The 5,453-nt window shown below is 41.6% G+C and overlaps 1 long non-coding RNA gene across 1 annotated transcript; it reads right to left on the bottom strand.

Annotated features, from left to right (window-relative positions):
• Positions 1 to 968: 968 nt before the first annotated feature.
• LOC125326320 lies at positions 969 to 3,392 on the bottom strand. Its single transcript, XR_007203759.1, has 2 exons — positions 3,268 to 3,392; positions 969 to 1,599 (listed from the first exon to the last, which is right to left on the bottom strand). It is a non-coding gene; the product is annotated as an uncharacterized LOC125326320 (long non-coding RNA).
• Positions 3,393 to 5,453: the final 2,061 nt, after the last annotated feature.

The following is a 5,453-nucleotide window of genomic DNA, read 5'->3' on the forward strand; positions in this document are numbered from 1 at the left end:
ATTAAATCAGTCTCACAGGTAACAGATGCAGAGTTGCAGCAGATTTTGGATCCAAAATTGTCACAAAAATTTGCCAAATGCCTGACAGCCTTTCCCAAGTCCACACCAGTGACACCAGTAATTCTCAACAAGTGGGAAACATCCATTGTCAGGAAATGCATGGAATACAGCAAACATTTATGCAAAGAACAAGTAGCTTTCACAGTGACTGTGGCAATACTTTGCTTTTCTATATGGAGATCCTGAAATCCTTTAAACATATTGATAAATAAAATTTCAAATGGGCAAGTCAGAAACAACATTGTTTTGATTTCATACTAGAGATGCTAAAGCACAAAGGCGTTAAATATTCGCCAATATTTAGGGACAAGCTGGAAATAGATTACAAATGTCCCAACATCGAGGTAAGGTTTTATGTCCCAGCATAATTTTAATTTTCAGTGCCTTTATGTACAGAATGATATAAGGCTTTATTTTGATTAAAAATTCTCTTAAATGGTTGTGGATAAATACAGGGTGTTTTTATGGACTTCTCAGGCAATACCTTTCAAACATTTTTGTTTCACTTTGCACTGCACAAATTGTTTTTCCTTATTCAGTACATAAAATGTTTGTGAATTATTCAGTGGAATTTTTTATTCTTCATTAACCGTGTTTGGGACTGGGCTTTCTGCATTTCAGCTAATGTTTCGAAGTGAATTGCCTCAAACTGGGCAGTGAAAGCCATATTGAAGCACATAACACAGCATTACAATTTGAAAATGTTGGCTTTAAGAACCATATAAACCTGCTTCCCAGTTTCCAATTTATAGACACCCTTCCAAATCAGATTCTCTTTGATTAGCAGGGATTAAGAGTAAAAGCTCTTCTGGAAAACATCTTTCACCTTTCCAATATCATATTTTCCCCTTGGAATGCTGTTGAAATTCCAAATGCTTTGTAGGGATTAGAGTGAAATCAATGATCTATATAAGACAAAGGATGACTTTTTTTTAAAGTATTTATGAATATTAATAAATCATTGAACTGAATCACACAGCGTATTAATGTTCATTTCTAGAGTTTCTCACTCTTATATTTGTTTTTTTGGTTGATACCAGAAATATAAATTACATTGGACAGTAATGCATTATATGTTCCCTCTGCAGCTGTCACATATCCAGAGGTGCTCCAGGGAAGAAACTTTGGGATTAGACAACCATCTCCCTATCAGTAGGTGCCCATCCATCTCCAGTGACCTCATGAATCCTGGTGTTGACTTTGGCACTAAATTTTGCAACAACACCACCCCTTGATGAAAGTTCCAGTGAGCTGTGGTTAGCCAGGAGCAGCTGAGTCCCACATGAATTTATAGAATCACAGAACTGTTCAGGTTGGAAAAGCCAGATCCTGGACTCTGCTTATCTTTCCACAGACTATGGAATCCACCCCAGGGCACCAGCCTTGCTTTTCAAGTTGCCAAATGTCTCCAGTGGCTCAGATGATTGGAAATATCCTCTGCACTCCAGGGTGAGCACAGTGATTAGAAATTTCGTTTCCCCTCTGGAAATGAAGCTTCCTCCTGAAGAAAGTGCAGGCAACTGTGCAGTGGACTGAGTTCTGAAAAATGGAAAAAAGCATAACAACATGAATTCAATGAGTTTGGCATTGAAATCAGACTGACTGCTGCTTTCACAGTAAGGTGACTTGTACTGGATGCCTGTCATGTCTGAATGCAGCCATAATAAAAAATTCAATTTAAAAAAAATCAAAAAATCCCTATTTTGACATTTTAAGTGTCTGCTAAATGCTGCAGTGGTGGTAATGAAGCTAATTACTGTTGCAAACAGTCAGGAGTCAATGGCTCTCACTGCAAAATCAAAATCTTGGTTCCAGAGAATTTACATCCATTGATTTGTCACGGGGAAGGAGGTGCTGCTATGAAGAGTAGTGTTGGTATTTTTCCTTACACTGAAGAACTTCCCTTGGAAATCCCAGTCTCAGCTCCAAGGTTGGTGCAGATTATTTGGGGTTCTGAATACATATTTAATCTGCCTCATATGCTCAGGCTAAAGCTGACAGGCTGCAGGCAGAGAAGTAATTTCATTTGCCCAGGACTATCCTGAATAAATTAGAAAGACAGACTGGGCCCTGTTGATTGCAAGAAGGTCCCAATAATAAACCCTCATGCCCATGCTCAGCCCCGCTGCAATCAGAGATTTCACTTGTGTGAATTACACTGCATTGCAGGTCACAGCTCAAATTTAATTAAATCCTGATAAAATCGATTTGCAGTTCTTCTACTGCTTAAGTCGAGAAGAGAAAACTACTGAGACAGGCACTCAGCTGGAAAAAGTTCTCAAGTAGAAAATTACAACTGCATTTTTAAATGCTCTTCTGATTTGGGATGCAGGAAAGGTTGATGGGCTGATCCCAGGCTGTGCAGCATGGAGTTCTGCTGTCAGCAGTGGGATTTTGTTGCCTTCTGCCAGCTGAGGTCTACCCTTTCCTTCCATGGATCAAGCAGAATTTGGTTTTTTAGGAAATCAGCACTGGCTACAGACTTTAATCCCAGCACCAAACCTCCCCCTGTCTGCTATATTAAAATTCAACACAATTTGTGGTGACTCAATGTTGTTTCTGTCTCCAGTGGCAATGTGACATCCTCTGGGACATCCAAGAATTATCTTGCTGGCATACAGCATCCACCATTTACATTACAGGAAAAGTCTTGTGACCACAACTGGGATTTGAAAGGACAGTGTTTAATTTCAAGGGGAACTGGACAGCATTTCAAAATAAGGCTCTCAGCACAGCTGGGACGTAGGAGATGTTAAAAAGCAAGTTCTCCCTGGTTTCTGGAGCAGGGGACAGGCGCTCAGGGGATCCAGCTGGAACAGCAGCTGGCTGGGTGACCTGGGACATTTGAATTCCTGGTCTTGTTCCAGTCTGGTTTCAGAAGGAGACCAACTGGATGTCATGGAGCAAGAACCATGGGTATTGTCAGCTCCAGTGGCAGAGAACACCCAAGCTGTCATTTAGTGATAGATGAGCATCCCAGGGAGATCCTTCCTAACCAGCCTGCAGCTGGAAGTGATCCATCTCCTATAAGTGATGCATCCCTTCTGTAACACCTTGTCTGAGCTTATTTTCCTTTTTATTCATTACCCAGCTCTTTGGTCTGCTCTCCCTGGTCCCCACTCAGGCAGAGCATCATCCTCTCCTTCCCGAAGGAGACTGCTTAGCATGTGCTTCGCGAATCCCGGTTCCCGGCGCCTCGTCTCCCACCTGGAATGCTGATGAAGAGCTCAGCGGTGCCTCTGACGCAGGTGCCCTCCAAACAGCAGGTACAAATCAATGGGTGCGCATCGGAGCGGCAGCTCCCCAGCCTCAGATGTTTCCATGACAGCCAAAGCGTCTCTGGACATGCTTCTACCACCCTCTTGTGTTGGCTCACTGTAAGAACAGGATTTGTTGGGTTTTACACTTGTTCTGCATTTTGATGATGTCCCAGTTGGTACCTGATGCCGATCTTCCTCCTGGACACCGTTCACAGAGCACAAAGGACTGGAAAAGAGGATAAGCCCCTTGTGAGGATGGGGTTTCTCAGTTATTTTGTTGCAGGCGGAGGTTTGATGAGTAAGTGCAGCAAAACAATGCTTTTTTAAAAAATTTTTCATTTCAGTAGCCTGCATTAACATTATGGTCCTTGACAAAAATGATTCAAGTCACAAAAAAATACACGACCTAGAAAGAAATATCCATTAGAATATGCAAGCCATAAAAGTATTTATTTAACAGTACTCTGTAAATTATGCACAAGGTATAATTCACAACCCCTTCTCCTGGCACTTCACTGACAGGCTCTCCAAGTTGTGATGGAAGGTGTTTCGTGGGATCTAAAGAGCTTTTCCAGTTCTCCTCACTTCTTCTGTGTTGGGCAGGTTGCCCAAGTCCCTCTCTTGCATTGGTTTGCACTTTTCCTGGGCAAGGAGGAGATCTTTCAAATAATTATCGATCCTGATACTGCCAGCATAATTTCTTCTTATTGATTTTTTCTTTTTAACTCCAGTTCTTGCAGGCTGGGGCTTTCTAGGACCATCCAAAAGACTGACAGGTTTGAAAGAGCAAAGTTGAATATACCCTTTCCTTCTCTGTCATCTTAAATGAAATTTTAAGCTCACCTTCACAAGGCTTTACAAATGATGGCAGATTTTTTTCCTGCATTGCCTGCACTGAAATCCCCAGGTCTATAAAATGACCAGGAGAAGATCAGTCTGTGTTTGCTTTGCTGTGGACGTGAATGGCAGATGGTGAAATTACAGGCGGAAGGGAGGACAAGGAAAGATCTCACACATATTTTTAAGGCAGATTGTTGAAATCCACAGTTTCCCTGCACTGTGACAACGGTGATGTTATAATGATGAAGCCTCTGAACCTCCTGTTATAGATTGGACCCCATTAGAACTAATTCCATTTTGAAATTTTCCAATGGGGAAAGAAGGAAATGGGAAAACACTGGTAAAAACGCCCTTAGTTCCAGTCTGTGCTGCTGTGGTGTCACAAAAATATTTTCCCACCTCCTCAGCCCCAGGCTCTTGCTCAAAGTGCTCTGGGGGTGTCAGGACTGGGGTGTGAATCTGGGGGTTTAGCAGGAAAGACCCTTGCACATTTTGTTTATAGAGAACTAAGAAAACTGCTGGTTGCATCGAGATGAAAAAGCAAATTGTGGGACTGAAATATCGGTGTGGGCATTTTACTGGGGCCTGTCAGCTAAAAAGGGCATTTTCAGCTGGCAGGGAGCTTGGTGCAGAACTCTGAATTCCATCCACACACATCTACACACATACAAGTAAAAAGTTAGGTGGTAAAAATTCAGATAAAATGAATATCCCGTGGCATAGCTGTTGCTGCTGTTGCTGTGGTAACCAAGCATGACAATGTGTCAGACAAGTTAATTTTAGAGAAAGTAAACTGTTTTTTAAAACTGTTGGAGAAACAGATGGATTTTGTCTTAAAATGGACTCTGAAATGTTTGCTCTTTGGAAATACTTAGAGGCAGACCAAATAAATACACATTCATGTCCCAATAGCTTGCTGAAATGGAAAGGCTTTCCAGATGTTTTGGGACCATCTTTATTAAATACGTCTCACTTGCTAAAGTATTTTCCTGCACCTCCCTGAACTGATGTGTAGGCCAGTTGAGAAGAAGATTTGATTTATTTTTTCTGTATTTCTGCTGGGTTGCTTGGCCTCCATTCTCTTTGTGAGAGCTTCAAAACTCCCCATTTCTCCCCATTTTTATTTTACTCTGTGAAGTGCTGATTTAAACATATAGTGAGTTTTCTTCTTGGTGTCTGCACCTCTGCTGCTAATTTAACATCACCCAGCCTGCTTCCACCAGAATATGCTGCATTTTCAAAGAAAATGTGCCACACAGAATGCAAGATAACTCTTTTGGGGATCTGGATATG

The sequence above is a fragment of the Corvus hawaiiensis genome, chromosome 5 (genome assembly GCF_020740725.1).
Source record: "Corvus hawaiiensis isolate bCorHaw1 chromosome 5, bCorHaw1.pri.cur, whole genome shotgun sequence".
In the NCBI taxonomy this organism is placed as follows: Eukaryota; Metazoa; Chordata; class Aves; order Passeriformes; family Corvidae; genus Corvus; species Corvus hawaiiensis.